General features: G+C 42.6%; 1 non-coding gene across 1 annotated transcript; it reads left to right on the forward strand.

The window, feature by feature from the left end:
• Positions 1-257: 257 nt before the first annotated feature.
• Positions 258-329, forward strand: TRNAR-CCU (transfer RNA arginine (anticodon CCU)). Its single transcript has one exon. It is a non-coding gene; the product is annotated as a tRNA-Arg (tRNA).
• The last annotated feature ends 16,828 nt before the right edge of the window (positions 330-17,157 follow it).

Genomic DNA, 17,157 nt, shown 5'->3' on the forward strand with positions numbered 1-17,157 from the left:
AATGCTGGATATATAATTAATAAATATAAGATAGCATACACTGAAGGACTGACTTAGGGGTTTTAGGAACTTGAAAAAAAAAAGAGATCAGTGAGGACTATATCATTAAGAAAAGATTCTTCAAGAAACTCCAGGAAGCAGATGTAGCTCAAGTTGTTGAGCACTTGCTTCCTGCACATGAGGTCTCAGGTTCGATCCCCAGTACCTCCTAACAGCAACAACAACCAACAAATGAAAAAATCAACTCTCTTTGGGGAGCAGATGTAGCTCAGTGGTTGAGCACCTGCTTCCTGTGTATGAGGTCCTGGGTTCAATCCCCAGTACCTGCAAAAAAAAGAAGATACTCCATTGTAGTAAACCTGGTAGAGAAAATATAGGATGCCCAGTTACACTTGAATTCTGTATAAACACTAAGTAACTATTTTAGTATAAAGATGTCGCGTGTTTTGAAAAATATTCATTGTTTTTCTGAAATTTAAATTTAACCAGGTGTCTAGTATTTTCATTTGCTGAAAATGGCAACCCTTACCTAGAGGAAGCAGAAATTAAATTGTTCTCTGAAGGAGAAGGGGGAAAAACTGGCAGGCTCGCACGAGGCAGGCTGCTTGTAAGTTTTGCAAGGAAACCTAGAGACCTGGCCAACAACTGGAGACTTGATGCAGAATACATGGGAGAGTTAGCAGGAAGGTGCTGGTGTCCTGGGAAAAGGTGGGAATCAATCGGAAGAGATGCTGCCGGGAAAGAATGAATGGGCTTCACGAAGGAAAAGAATGGATCCAAGGCAAGTCCAGTGCTTTGACCCCAACTTGCTAAGAAATGGACGACAGCCGGGGAGATGCAGTAGGTGACCGTCGTGTGGTCCAGAGGGGTGACCTGGGCTTGGGGGTGGCAGCAGGAGTGGAAACAAAGGGAGGGGGAGGATGCATGGAGATATTAGGTAGGAAGGTAGTCTTGGGGGAAGGAAGTGACCACGTTCTGGAAATGAATGTGTCCTTTCATTTTCTACGAACACTTGCTTGAGTCCCTGCAATGTCCTTGTCGATGACCTAAATAAGCAATTACATGTAAATTTAGAGGCCTCTGGAGGTTAGTTACCTAAGACCAAGAAAAAATATATAGGGCATTTAATGTTCTCTTTTTCTTGCCCTAGCAGTGAAAGGAGAGTAAAGCCACAGGATTTGCTCAGGGCCTCATGGCTTCCTCCCTTCTGAGAGCCCCACGGGGGTCTCCAAATTTCTCAAGGAAATGAACTCATAGTGAGTTCAACACAGCCAGTGAGAGGCCTGGGGGGTCTACACTACTGCTTTTTACCTCCCCAGCTGGTGGCTTTCTGGCTGATGTAGTACCACAAAATTCCATGCTTGTGGCAAGTGAAAGAGCCACGGCCCCATTTGGGAGTGTTTCCCCAGAAGAGCAATACTTCTCTGTAGAAACATGCCCTGGCATGGGCCTTGAATTCTGATTCAAAGAAACAAATGGTTCAGAATATCTGCCTGAAGGTATACGTGAAATCAATGCTGAGATTCTATTTGGGGCGATGGAAAACATTTTTGGTAAGGGATGGTGGTGATAGTACCAGAAGATTGTGAATGTAATTATATGTTTGAATGTGTATAAAGGGGGACATTTTAGATTCTATGGCTGTTAGTTGATTAAAATTTTTTAAAAAATGTATGATGTATGTGAAGCCAAACACCTACAAGAACCAGATGCAAAAGATCTTTGTGGACACCTTTCTTTAATTCACATTCTGACATTCAGGGCCTACCTCCCTTTTGCTCTTGAAGCTCATTCTCTGCCTCTGCCCTCTGTGCTAAAGCCTGTGCTGTCCATAGTCCCTCCTCTGCATCCTTGTGCATGTAATTCCTTCTCCTGCCCTTCTAAATCCTACCACAACTCCTACAGCTCACCTGGTCCAGGAAGAGCTCCCCACCTATTTAAAACATACTGCTTTCTCCTCTTCAGGAAGGGAAGACACATTTTTAAATCTAATCATATACTCTTTTGTATTGGTTGCTCGTATGGAGATATTTTGTCCTGTCTTCCCAGTGAGGTCGTAAGCTCCATGAGGGTAAGGAACATTTCTTTTATATGCCTAAAAACATTTCATGCCTACTTGCTGTATTAAATCTAAAATTTAATTTTATGTTACAAAAAGTACATGAAAGAATATTCAACATCACCAGCTATTAGGGAAATACAGATCAGAACTGCAATGAGGTACCATTTCACTCCTTATAGAATGGCAGTTACAGAAAACTACAAGTGCTGGAGAGGATGTGGAGACATAGGAGCACTCCACTGCTGGTGGGAATGTCGAATGGTGCAGCCTCTATGGAAGACAGTTTGGCAGTACCTCAAGAAGCTGAATATAGAACTGCCATATGATCCAGCAATCCTGTTACTAGGAAAATATTCAGAAGACCTGAAAGCAAGAACATGAACTGACATTTGCCCACCGATGTTCATAGCAGCATTACTCACAATTGCTAAAATATGGAAGCAGCCCAAGTGTCCATCAGCTGATAAAAGGATAAAGAAAATGTGGTATATACATATGATGGAATACTATTCAGCTGTAATAAGAAATGAAATTAGGATGCATATGACAACATGGATGAAACCTGAGGACAATGTGTTGCTTGAAATAAGCCAGATACAAAATGACAAATAGGGAAATGGACTTGGTCCAGTGGTTAGGGCATCTGTCTACCACATGGGAGGTCCGCGGTTCAAACCCTGGACCTCCTTGACCCGTGTGGAGCTGGCCATGTGCAGTGCTGATGCGAGCAAGGAGTGCAGTGCCATGCAGGGGTGTCCCCCGCGTAGGGGAGCCCCATGCACAAGGAGTGCGCCCTAAGAGGAGAGCCGCCCGGTGCGAAAGAAAGTGCAGCCTGCCTAAGAATGGCGCCACCCACATGGAGAGCTGACACAACAAGATGATGCAACAAAAAGAGACACAGATATCCATGTCGCTGACAACAACAGAAGCGGACAAAGAAGACGCAGCAAATAGACACTGAGAACAGACAACCAGGGTGGGGGGAGGGAGGGGAGAGAAATAAATAAATAAATCTTAAAAAAGAAAAGACAAATATTGCATGGTGTCACCAGTATAAACTAAATATGAGGTAAACTCCAGAGTACATAATACTAGGAGATAAAATGTGGGTTGAGAATGGAAGTTGATGCTTAATGGATGTAGAATTTTTAATAAGGTTTATTGCAAAATTGTGGAATGAATAGAGATGATGGTAACACATTATAGTGAGTATAACTAACATTGCTGATTTAGTGTGATTGTGGCTGAAAGAGGTAGTCTGTGGACATAGATGTTAATTGAAAGGAAGCTAGAGAATAATCTCGGGGTTGTATAACATAGTGATTTTGTTGGTGGATGAAGATTGTGGTAAATAGTATAAATTTAAGAACATTGCTCTTTTACAAGCTGTTAAGAATATGGTGAGGGAAACAGATGTGGCTCAAGCAACTGGGTTCCTGCCTACCCATAGGAGGTCCCTGGTTCCATTTCTGGTGCTTCCTAAAGAAGACAGTGAGCTGGTATGACAGGCAGGCACGGCAAACTGATGCAACAAGAGACACAAGAAGAAAAACATAATGAGAGATACAACAAAGCAGGAATTGAGGTGGCTTGAGCAATCAGGCATCTCCCTTCCCCATCCAAGGTCCCAGGTTCGGTTCCTTGTGCCTCCTAAAGAAACAATGGAAGACAGGCACAGCAAGTACAAATAATGAGGGGATGGGGAGAAATAAGTAAATAAAATATATTTTTTTAAAAAGAATATGGTGACACATGGAAAACTACAGCTAATGTAACTTATGGATATAGTTAACAGTAACATTGTAATATTTTTGCAGCAATGGCAAAGAAGATACTCTATCAATTCTAAGGAACAACAATAGGAGAGTATAAAAGGGTATGGGATTTTTTATTTTTCAGTAAGGAAAATGTTCTAAAATTAACTGAGATAATGACAGCATAACTGTGATGAAAATGAAAGCCATTTGAGTGTATCATTTTGAATGGATTCTACAAAGCATGAGACTGTATAACACAAGGAATTCTGTGGTGAATGATGGACTGTGGTTAACAGGATAAATACAAGAACATTCTCTCATGAAATATAATAAATATATAATACTAATACAGTATTATACACAATATTTGTTATATATAGTGAGGTGGGCTGGAGGAAAACACACCACATGTAGGACATGGGATATAGTTAGTAGTAATATTTTGAGGATGCTCTTTCATAGTATGTTAACAAATGTTTCACAGCAATGCAGGTGCTGGTGACAGAGTGGTGCATGGGAGCCCTGTATGATGCTATGCAAGTTTGTTTTGTAAGTTCACAACTTTTACTATACCCTTATTGTTTATACATGTTCATGTATGTTCATGTATGAATGATGTACTTCAGTAAAAAATTTTAAATGAAAATAATTTTAATTTAATGTCTTTCTCCTGATTTCTTCTCTTTCAAGAGACAGAAGGAGGCCAAGGCTTTAAAAAGTAGACTGGGAAGCATTTCTAGTACTTCATTCAGATTTGTGGCCCTGAACTGACTCTTTGACCGCGGTGTAATGCAGGAAAGGATACATTTTTGTAAACTGTGTCTCAATTATTTCCCAGCATGTGGCCAGTTACTGAAAGCCGTGCCCACGTGTCTATAATAACACTGCCTTGTCCAGGGTGCTCACCGCTGCCTCGGCAGAAATGAGGTTCATTGGAGACTGGGTGGGCGGGAGATTCATTTTGTAGTGAGACTTACCCAAGTCGTGTGACTGACTTCTCAGTGTCACCCAGAAGAATTGTCAGTCCCGCAGGAGTCTTCCTCAGCAAGAGCCCAAACTGCTGAGTGTTGGTTGGGAGCGTATGGAAATAGGTGTGTTCAAAATGGGCTCCCCTGGGGCCCATAGGTGGATTCCACTTACAGGAAGCCAGAGTGGTGAGGGCTCGGTGGCTGCCTCCCCTCTCCCTCGGTGGAGTCCTCCTCTGAGCCCTCCAGCTGTCCCTAGAGGCCACAAGCACGTAATAATGACATGGCCAGTGGTGCCAAGGATACCAGATTTAAAGGGCCAGAGACTATTTATGACCCTTACCCTACCTCTGAGGCTGCTGGCAGCAATGGCACAGGGTGAAGAAACTTTAACAGAGCGGGGGCCCTTCACTTCAGAGGCAAGGACACACCCGGGAAGCTTAAGAGACTCTCCCAAGGTCACTCTCAAGAAGTTCAAGACCTCAGTTGTGCTGAATTCCAATCCGAGGAATTTCCCACATCAGGTTTCCTGAACTTTTGTCCAAGTTCTTGAAGTGGGCTAAGAAAAGACTGGTTCCAGAACTGGATATCTATATGACCTTAACCTTCATGTCATGTTATGGAGTCCTGAATGGTAAGAACTGGGCAGGTAGCAGCCTGCCTGAGATAACCCAGCACCTTCAGCTATGGGGAGTGGTTGCTAGCTGAGGCTCAGCTTTGCAGGACAAAGCAATTCCCATCTTGGCCCAAACTGCCATGTCACGGAGAACTAGGCTGCAGGAGTTTCTTTGACTAATGAGGGACATGTGGCCCCAGTGTGTTTTGAAATCGTGTCATTGGCGTACCCTAAGGAAGGGAGTGAGGCAACACGAATTGCTGGATTTGTTGCATTTCTCTTCTGAAAGCAGATCGGCTGTCTCCTCCTGTTCCAGGAAAGAACTGCACACTTGTGCTGGACCTAAAGCCTGTTGGTTTGGGGCAAGTCTTTCAGAGACAGACTTGTCACTTTCATTCAACTTGACACTTTCATTCAAGTGAGCTGAAAATAATATGCAGTCACTTTTTCCTACTTTCTATACTAGAAATGTAAGCCTGACACAAAACAAGAGGCACAGCTCTAGCTTGTAATGAACTGCAAGCCTTCTTGACCCAACAGCTACTATGCAGTTTCTAAGAGGAAGTTCTTTCCCCTCCCCTCCAAAGAAAACTCCAGTTACCAGAATCATACATCTTTTTATAAATAAAAAATGTTGAGTTTTAAAGACCCACAGAAAAATGAAGAGATTGAGAAGGAGTCCCTCTGGCAAGCAGATCGAGGTGGGGGAGGCTTTACAGCTTCTGGGCCTTTCTTCAAGCAGTGAGCCTTTGTGAAGGAGCCAGAAAGATCCCAGTTTTGATTGGAATAACGCTGCTGGCTGTGGGAGGCAGAAGCTGTGTAGGCCAAGGGCCTTCTTTCAGACAAGAAGCAGCGTAGCAGTGTCTCACTTCCCTACTTCAATCTAAATGTGAATTCTCAGCCATCGTAGATCCAACAAAAAAAATCCCTAATCGAAATGTATTACTCACCATATGAAGGGCAGTCCTTTGGTGCCCAGAATTCCCTGTTGATTAGTATTTTTTCACATCTATATTGATAGTAACAATTAATTAATAACAAAGACCCTAAAGACTTGAAAGATCCCAAAGTACATCCAGGACCATGCACAAAAGACTCTGGAATTTGCTGTAGTGAGCAAGTTGCCAATGAAGTCAGGGCCTCTGACCTGGCTGAGCAAGGAAAACAGGCTTTGTACCTTCAGTGAGTCGCTTCTTCATATCCATGTCGCTAGCACATAACTGTCCCTAAATGTCCCTAAAGCATCAGCCAAGAAGCAGCAGGTTCTTGAGAGACACCACAGTAGACTCAAATTTGAGAAGGTTGAAAAAGGAATGAGGTGGAGTGGACATCACCAACCCAGGGTCCACAGGATGGAGGAATAAAATATGGATTAGAGTGAATTTATTGGTATTCTGCTATAGAACTATTGTGACTAGTAATGGAAGAAACTGTAGCATTGATCTGGAGAAAGTGGCCACGGTAGTTGCTGAGGGCAGGGAGAGGGAGGAAGAGATGAGATTTGGGGGCATTTTCGGGACTTGGAGTTGTCCTAAATGATATTGCAGGGACAGATGCTGGACATTTTATATTCTGCCATGACTCACTGAATGTACTGGGGGAGAGCGTAAACTACAATGTAAACTATAATCCATGTGGTGCAGCAGTGCCCCAAAATGTATTCACCAAATGCAATGAATGGGCCACAATGATGAAAGAGGTAGTTGACGTGGGAGGAGTGGGGGTGTGGGGTGTGGGGTATGGGGGAACCTCTTATATTTTTTAATGTAACATTTTTTGTGATCTATGTTTCTTTTTTAAAAAAAGACAATAAAAAAGAAGAAAAAGAAAGGGATGCATTTCCAAGGAATGGGCAAGATTAAGGAAACTCAAGGGATAGGGCAATACCCCTGGGCAGAATTAGCAGCATACTGCATATAAGAGGGGCAGAATCAATCCTTTTTTGGGAGCTGTGATTGTCCAGATAGGGCTGGGGCCTGCAGAGCTGGCAGGGAGGGTGAGGAAAGAAACATCCCAGCTCCCTCTTCTCCCTCCACCCTCCTCCTCCAATGCGGCTCAGGTCCACAGAAGCTCTAGTGACACTGTCCCTGAGGACCCGCCCCCCAAGGCACAGTGCAGGGTGCAGAGGCACAAGACTGGAGGGGACAAATGGAAGCTACCCTGCACAACCTGCAATTTCCTATTTCCCCCCTTTTGGTGGTAGGGTTATAATCTGAGCTGGGCCTTCTTAGGACTTAAAATGCACTCATGCCCACAAGCCTTGGCTCTGCTTTCGGAGACAAGGAGAACATTCTGGACAGAAATTTGAATGGATTTCATCGTGACTTCTGATGACAAGGCATTGTGCTAACCTTTTGAGCTTCAGCCACAGGCCAAGTAATAACTTGGAAGAAACAGCCCATAATGACTTCTTGGTCGATTCTTGAGATTTCACTGACACCTAGCTGCCTGGAATCATTGTAGCCAGTACAATTTTCAGTCACTGACTTGAGTGTGCAAAAATGTAATTTTCTCTATTCTCCTATAACTGAGCATAATTTCTGCCCTGAGCCTCCCTTTCTGCCTCAGAGTGGAGAAAATTTAATCTAGTCACTTTCAGATAAACTCATTCAAACGCAGTCATCTCTTCGTCAATGCAAGTTTAAAACTCAGTCACAGTTGAGTTTAAAACTCCCTCTACACCCTACCCACCCCCTTCCCCTGAAATTGAATCCAAGCTTTCAAGGGCTTCTCCAAGGAGTCAGCTTGGTCTTCATTTGTCCTGTCTGGCTCTGGGCATAGCAGATGTCAGGTGGTCCCTTTTTATTTTTATTTTTTTAAAAGATAGATTTATTTATTTATTTCTCTCCCCTTCTCCACCCCCCCCCCCGCCCCCCGTTGTCTGTTGTTCTCTGTGTCCATTTGCTCGTCTTCTTCTTTGTCCGCTTCTGTTGTTGTCAGCGGCACGGGAGGGAATCTGTTTCTTTTTGGTTGCATCTTCTTGTTGTGTCAGCTCTCCGTGTGGGCGGCGCCATTACTGGGCACTTTCCTTCACGCTGGGCGGCTCTCCTTACTGGGCGCACTCCTTGTGCGTGGGGCTCACCTACGCGGGGGACACCCCCGCGTGGCACGGCACTCCCTGCACGCATCAGCACTGCGCATGGGCCAGCTCCACACGGGTCAAGGAGGCCCGGGGTTTGAACCGCGGACCTCCCATGTGGTAGACGGACGCCCTAACCACTGGGCCAAGTCCGCCACCAGGTGGTCTCTTGATAGGTGGCCTGGGGCGCGTGTTTGTACTCTCTGTTGAGAGCGGCTCAGCTCGGACCTCACCTGGCCTGCAGTGGGACTGCTCCCATCTCACCCTGGCTGGCCCACGGGTTCTTGCTGCATGGCAGCCTTTGGGACACTGTGGCCCTCGGGTGCCACACTGACCTGTGCCGCACATCTCTCTGCACCTAGACAGGTCACGCACCCATTTCTAGTCGGTCTTGACGGACTGACAGGACACTCCTCTCCCCAGGGTGTGCCAGCTTGTCGTCTCTCCCCAGCCTTGACCGTGGCTTAGTCTGAGGGGCACGAGCACCTCCCTTTAGGACCCTCAGTCAGGACTTGGATCAGGAGAGAGGCACAGAGAGGCCCCCGCAGCCACGGGTGACGCCGTGACTTCTGCCAAGCTTGCTCCCCATCACCAGCTCAGAGGGTTTTTGTTTTATTTTTAATGTTACATTAAAAAAATATAAGAGGTCCCCATATACCCCCCAACCCCCTCACCCGACTCCTCCCACATCAACAACCTCTTTCATCGTTGTGGCACATTCATTGCATTTGGTGAATACATTTTGGAGCACTGCTGCACCACATGGACAGTGGTTTACATTGTAGTTTACACTTTCCCCCAGTCCACCCAGTGGGCATGGCAGGACATACAATATCCAGCATCTGTCCCTGCAGTACCACCCAGGACAACTTTAAATCTGAAAATATCCCCACATCGCATCTCTTCTTCCCTCTCCCTACCCTCAGCAGCTTCTGTGGTCATGGCAGATGACTCTGGAGTTCAGTGCCATGCCAGTGGACCCTACTTTTGAGTTTGTGTTCCTGAGTGTGATGGAGTTGGACTCAGATGTGACCTTTTTACAAATGCCTCTTCTGTCACTTTTACTGAACGTGTGGTTGGCGTATAACCAGGAGACTTCAATCTCTGGACTGTCCACGTGACAGCCAGGCCCTGAGCCTCAGCAGACTTGCAACTCCTACCCTCTGGATTATTGGACTTACCCAGGCCAGGTAACAGGGAGGTGAAGAAGGTCAGAGGGTATTTTTTAACCATCAGAGGAAAACTATTCTGTGTGTTCCCACCGGCTTCCCAGCCTTTTCTGTCTTCTGGGTGGGTGAAGTCTTCAAATTTACAAGTCAAGAATTCCCTGCCTTTGTCTCCAGCAAAGCTACTTCCCGCAAAACAGAGGCCAACATGCCCTTGAGGAAAGGAACTGGAGGAGCATAAGAACTGGTGAGCTCAAAGAGAGAGAAAAGCACATCCGTTAGCCTTCCTCACGCCATTCTGCTACCGCGCTGTGCTTATTCCCACTTACTACGCGACCTTGTGAGGTACAAGGAACAGTAATTAGATTAATTTTATTTCATGACTGAAACTGGCTAAGAAGAAAATTCTAAAAGAGATTGTTCTGAAAATAGTTTTGAGAAGTAGATCCTGTTGGATAGACGTGTTTACCGCCACCACCCCACCTCCCCACCTCAGACTGCTCATCTGTAGATGCAAATTCCTGAAGGATGAGGGAAAAATTAGTCTCTTTACTTAACAATTCGCATGTCCTGGCTTCATATGCTCTAAAGCTCATCTCTCACGTAAGCATTCATACATTTTTGAGGCACCTTCTCAGGAAATCCCATTAGCTTACCATTTTATGACCCTAAGTAAAGTGGCAGCATGCCAGCCAGTTCACTTCCATTTTGAGAACCTTTGAAACATTAAAACCAATCTCAGGAAGCCCTCAGCGATGGCATCATTTCACGTGCTCCATCTGGCTAGGATTCCTGTTACAGAGACAAGGCTCAATCCTCACCAAAACATGTCCTCCCGTCTCATGGGAATTTGGCTTTTAAAACTAAGAAATAGCTTTCTGAATGTAAAAAAAAAAAAAAAATTTAATAGGTCAGTTTTTGTTTTTTGTTTTTTGTTTTTTTTAAAAGTGCTACTGGGGATTGAACCCAGGATCTTGTATGTACGAAGCAAGTGCTCTACTGAACGTAAAATTTATCAAGGTATTTTACAAAGTATAAAGTTAGCCTTTCTAAAATGACAGCAAAGATAGAAATTATAAAGAAAAAGATTGATAGAGTTGTTTACATAAAAATGAAAACCCCAAAAAAATCATCAACAAGATTAAAAAGCGAAAAGAAAAACCAAAGAAAACACTGGTAACACATATGACCAGGCAAAATGTTAAAATCCTCAAATACGGAGGTAACACTGAAAATTAGTAAAACAATGGCAAACACCCCGATATTTAAAAATAAGTAAAGTGAAAAAAAAAAAAGTAAAGTATATGAAGAGGTAATCCGTAAAAGAAAATATGCAAGTGGTCAACAAAACATAAATACTTAAAAATATCCAATCTTGCTAATAAACCAGTAAATGCAAATTAAAATGAGATACAATTTTTCCTTTTTCAAATCAACAAAGATAGCTGTTTTAAAGGATACTATCCAACATTGGCAAGCTTGCAAGGGAGTGGGTGTTTTCACACTACCAGCATAAACTGGCATAATCTTTCTAGAAAGTAATTTCATGATATGCAGCAAAAGCCTTGAAAATATTTACATTCAGGGAAGCAATATTCCCCACTCCTTAAGTGTGGTTACTTCCTTCCAGAGTGCACATTAGGAAAAGGGGAAGGGGAGGAATTTTATAGCAGAGAAACCGGACAACACCTAAGCCAATTGGTCAAGGTCGAATCAAGTCACAAACCATGTGGGCAGGATGTACTCTTGATATGATGTCATGGAAATGGCACTTTACCTCTACAGTTTTCCTCCCAGAATACCATATCCCCACTCTAATCATGAGAAAAACATTAGGCAAAATCTAATGGGGCATCCTACAAAATCTCAGCACTGTCAAGATCATCAAAAAACAAGGGAAGTCTGAGAAACTGTCATAGCCAAGAAGAGCTTAAAGAGACAGATGACTAAATGGAATATGGTGTCCTGGGTGGGATTGGGACGTTAGGAAAAAGGACATTAGGTAAAAATGAAAGCAATCTGAATAAACTATGAACTTGAGTTAACAATAATGTATGAATATTGGTTCATTAATTGTAACAAATGTACCATATTAATGTATGATGTCAAGAAAGGAGAGAAGTGGAGGAGGGAGTGGGAGGGAAGTCTGTGGGACCTGCTTTCTGCTCAATTTTTCTGTAAATCTAAAATTGTTCTTTTAAAAAATGGTTTGATTTTTTTTTTAATTTTTAAAAAGATTTACATCCTTTGGCTCAGCAATTCCACATCCCAGAATTTACCCTGAGAAACTAATTACAAATGTGGATGAAGATTTATGTACAAAAATGTTTCAGCATTGTTTATCATATGAGTAATCTAAATGTTCAATGATAAGAATCTGGCATAAGTAACTATCTTTCCTCTATCAGTGGAATATAGTTAGCCTTTTAAAATGCTATAAAAGAATATGTGATTATATGATTCATTTTTATTTTCTTTTGAGCTTATCTATATTAAAATTTTATATCACATATATAGTTAATAGTACAATTATAGTAATATTCTTTCATCAGTTTTAACAACACACTAATGCAAGGTGTTAATAATAGATTTTCTGCAAGATTTTTCTGTAAATCTACAACTTCTCTAATAAAGATGTAAAAATATGTTGTTCTTAAAAGATAATATCTCAATAAATTATTCTCACTAAGCCCTCCAGTCTATATCAGTATTGATTCACTCACAAATTCCTTAAATTGATTTACTTATATTCAATGATCCAGCCTTCCTTTAATTATATGAGTGAAGTTCTCAGACCAAAAATTATCTAAAAAAATGTTGGACAGTATTTTTTCCAACAGGGAAAAATAAATAGAAATTAAACTAGATAGATTTCTTACAATGGGAATTTATTAGCTCACGGTTTTGAGGCTGGAAGTCCAAATCAAGGTGTCATCAAAGCAAAGCTTTCTTCCCAAAGACTGGTGTTCTGGGGCTGGCTGCCTGGGATACTTGGTTGTGGGCTCCTCTGTCACATGGCAACGCACATGGCAGCCTCTCCTGGTCTTTCCCTTCGAAGAGAAGATTCCCATTGACTTTCAGTTCAGCAGGAAAGTTCCATTGACTTTCAGTTTCTGCATTCTCTCCACGGCTTTCTTTACTCTCTGACTTTCCCTATAAGGGCTTCAGTAATAACATTAAGACCCATCCTAGGCTACATCTTATCTGAAATAATCTCATCAAAAGGTCCTATTTACAAGGGTTCATTCTCACAGGAATGGATTTAGTTTAAGAACATATTTTTCTGGGGTTCACAGCTCTAAACCATCATACAAATAACTAAAAAGGTGAAAACAGCTTTGGAAGTGAGTAATACTTAGAACCTGGAAGAATTGTGAGAGCTCAAGAATGAGCAAGAGCTGTAGAGAAAGTTTGTATCGTCTTTGAATATATGAGAATACATAATTCATTGTGCACAGATTGATGGTAGAAATATGGACATTAAACATTAAAGCTACTTCCAACAATGTCTTTGATGAAAATGATTAATGGGTTATTGGAAACTGGAAGGTGATCCTTATTATAAAGTGGCAGAGAACTTGGTGAAATTGTGTTCTGATGTTGGATGAAAGCAGAACTTGAAAGTGATTAATTTGGGTATTTAGTTGAAATTTCCAAGCTAAGTGTGGAAGGCACAGCTGGTTTCCAAGCTAAGTGTAGAAGGCACAGCCGGTTTCTCCTTGCAACTTATAGTGAATGAGAGAGAAAATAAATAAACTGAGGCTTGAACTGTCAAGCACAAAGAAACCAGAAATTGATGATTTGGAAAATTCTCAGTCTCTCTGGATAATATGCTCTGAGATTGAGGCCGAAGTGGCTCTATCAAGGATCTCCCAGAGCTTTTAAGAAGTGAGTCCATGAGGACAGTGCTCCAAGAGAGGGTTTAACTTCATTAAAGAGGGTGCGGCTGAATATAGATCTATGCACGATTGGAAACACAGTTATCCAGGAAGGATATTTGGGAAGTTCTATTGTCTAATGGCTTGGGCCTCCTGAAACTGCACACAGCTGACAGGATTTTTGCAAAATTTGAATGAACAGAACCACTGCCAGCCTGGACTGAAAGGGACAGACAAGGGATGAATTGAAGGAAGAATGACTTCAAGGGCAGACCATGGAAGCCAACGTGTGGACTGAAAAGATCTCCTTGGGCCAAGAGAGTGGACCAACTCATGTGTGTAGAAAGAGCAAGTCCACTACTGCATTTTGAGTGGGCAGGCCATCTGCCCTGGCCCTTGGAGGGAGTGGCCTTGCACCCCATTGATCAGGAAGAGAGCCACCACTCCAATACTTAGAGATGGTGGGGCATTTGTCCCTGGCTGCCATGCTGATGCTTTGAGAAGGTGGAGCCTTCACCCAGTTTTTAGGGAGATCTTGGCACATATGCAAGGGCTTGGAAGGGGTGGTACTAGTGCTCCATCAGGCCTGGAGGACAAAGAATCAAGGCACAAATATCTCTTAGATCTTGAGATCTAATGGAGTTTGCCCTAAAAGAATTTTGGACTTGTTTAGAACCCACAGCCCCAGTCTTTTACTTCCAATTTTTCCCACCTGGAATGGGAATGTCCATCCTATGCCTGTGTCACCACTCTCTATTGAGAACAAATTACTTTTTTCTAGATTTTCCAGGTCCATAGACAGAAGAATTTTGCCTCTGGCAGATCCACAGTCAGAGGAATTTTTCCCCAGGACTAACCACATCCATAACAGGTTTTGGGGCTGTTATAATGGAATGAATATAGTTTGCATATGTGAAGAACATGTGTTTTTGGGGATCCAAAGGGTAGACTGTTTGAAGATTGAGTCATGCCCCCACAAAAGACATGTTCAGGTCCCAACCCCTGGTTGTGTGTGTATGAACCCATTTGTAAATAGGACTTTTGAAGATGTTGTTAGTTAAGTTATGTCCAAACTTAATCCAATATGGCTGATGTCCTTATAAGCAAAGGAAATGGTACATGGAAAAAAAGGCACAATTATAGTGCTAGAAAAACCCAGTATTGCTTTTTGAGGCATTGTACTGAACTAACTGAGGGTTAAGAATTATATAGATGCCTTTATATTGTAAATAATAGCAAAATGTTAATAACTGAAATAGCTGAAACTGGCTGGGTTTAGCCTAGACCTGCAGTTTTGTTGGTCATTCTAAACAGGTTTCTCCCGTTTATGGGTACTCAAAACTTCACCTCTCTCTATGTGTACTTACTATTGTCATGGTAATTGTAAATTGAACTTAGCTTTGTTTGTGGTTATTTCAGACTAGGCTCACCCTTGAATATACCTGCCATTGTGATGATAATCACTCCACCCTCCTGTTTAATGTCCTATGGAAAACTTTGTGAGTGACTTCTATCTATACTTTCCTATCTCAGAACCGTAATCTCTGATAATGATTTTAACTTTGTAGCTCCCTGTTAGAGGTTTGCAATAATTAACAAGCTGTAGCTCAGTTCCCCCTGATATGCACTGGGGAAAGGCTAACCCCCTCCCCCATAAGCCTACGTGTCTAAGGGCACAGCACTTCCCCAAAGGTTAAACAAAGAAACCACATAGAGATGGGAGTAAAGGGAGATGGAGACCTTCACTCTCTGCATATCAGAGGGAGATAGAAACCTTCAGTACTGCATATCAAAGGGAGATAAAGAAACCTTTTACTCCCTGCAGATCAAAGAAACACCTGCTTCTCCAGCATTTCAAGAAAATCTAACTCCCTAACCCACTACCCTCTAGCTATACAAGGGAAAATTTTCACCTCTAAAGCTTCCTATTGGCCCCTGCACCTCACTGGGACTCTCGAACCCCTCCCACCAACTATCATTTCCCCACCTTGGAAAGTTCTGTATAATTCAAATCTCCCCCTTCCAAGAGTGGGCTGTTCTTCAGACACCCTCCACTGGGAGAGCTTCTCAATAAATTCTCTGCCTGTGGTCATATCAGTCTCTGTGTCCCAGTGAACACTGGTTTTCTCCAACATTCACCCTGGTTTGGTACCCACAATGTTCAATTGCTTAATGAAGGAAACTGTGTTCAGCACCTCCCCAATTATTCATTATTTTATGGTATAAAATAATAGAATTTCTGCAGTTTGGGAGGCTGACTTGAGATTGTACGTCTCTAATCTCCCATTGGTGAAAAAAATCTTCATTTCCTTCCTAGCTTAATTCAGTGTGTCTGTGTATTCTGCTGTGCTGAGCGAATAAATCCAGCCAAGGACCACCCCAGCCCCTCTTCACAGAGAGCAGTCAGAAGCTGATACAACCCAGAAGAGAAAGGAGAAGATGCTGCCCTGTGCACTGCCATGTGATGGAAAAGCCAAAGATTGACCCCAAAGGTTGCCAGCCAGCCAGAAATTACCAATCCTAGGATGAAGCAAGCCTTCTAGCTTCTGAATCTATGAGCCAATATATTCTTGTTGTTAAGCCAACCTATTGTGTGGTAATTGTTTTAGCAGCTGGGAAATTAAAACAAGGCTAAAAGAAAATACATATTGTTAGATTAAACGTGCTGAGAGAAAACACTATCAACAGCTAAACCATTATCCAAGACTGAAAGCTAAATAAAATTATTTTCAGACAAATACTGAAAGTTTACCACTCATAAATCCTAACTGTAAGAACTACTAAAATATACACTATAGGAAGAGGAAATTGAATCTAGAAAGTAGAAATTGGATGAAAAACAGTAAGACTAAGCAAGAAATCAGTAACTTCAATATGCATTGACTAGTAAAATGGTATTAATAACTACTAATTGTTAGTGGAAGGCTCTGGGTTCTAGGCTTCTAGGTTCTTGGCTTATGTCACATAAAAGGATTTAAGGAACATGCCATAGGGTAAGCAAGGGGGTAAAGGTTTTATTAAGAAACAAGAAAAGAGTACACAAACCTAGACATGGACTGCAGGCATGCTACAAGATGACTTGTATACGTGGGCCCCCAGGGTAAGCCTTCTAAGACTTTTACTCCTCCCTCTTCTTAATGCTGGAGAGGGACCCCAGTTTTTTGCTGTTCTGGTTGGTTGCCCCACCTGTTTGCTCTCAGGGGCCCAACAGTGAGGTGTTTCGTTTGAAGGTATCCAGGGCTTCCCCTTGGCCCCAGGAAGAGTTCCAGATAGGATCTCGTGGCCAGAGTCTCACAGGATCTTTCCAGCAGATTTCCCCTCAGAGGTTTCCAGGTGAGGTCTCAGGGCCATGTGGTCTGCTGGCCATGTTGTTTGCCAGCCATGTTTCTTCCAAGTCTTCACCAATTATGGATGTGAAAAACAAGATAGGAAAAAAAATAAAAAAATAAAAAAAAATAAATGAACCAAAGAAAATGAAAACAAAACAACAACAACAACAAAAAATAAAAACAAGATTGAGGTGGATGTGGCTCAAGCAACTGGACTCTTATCTACCATATAGGTGGTTCAGGGTTTGATACCCAGGGCCTCCTGGTGAAGACAAGCTGGCCTGTGTCACAAGCTGGTCCATGTG

Source organism: Dasypus novemcinctus, chromosome 25 (assembly GCF_030445035.2).
Source record: "Dasypus novemcinctus isolate mDasNov1 chromosome 25, mDasNov1.1.hap2, whole genome shotgun sequence".
NCBI classification, from domain to species: domain Eukaryota; kingdom Metazoa; phylum Chordata; class Mammalia; order Cingulata; family Dasypodidae; genus Dasypus; species Dasypus novemcinctus.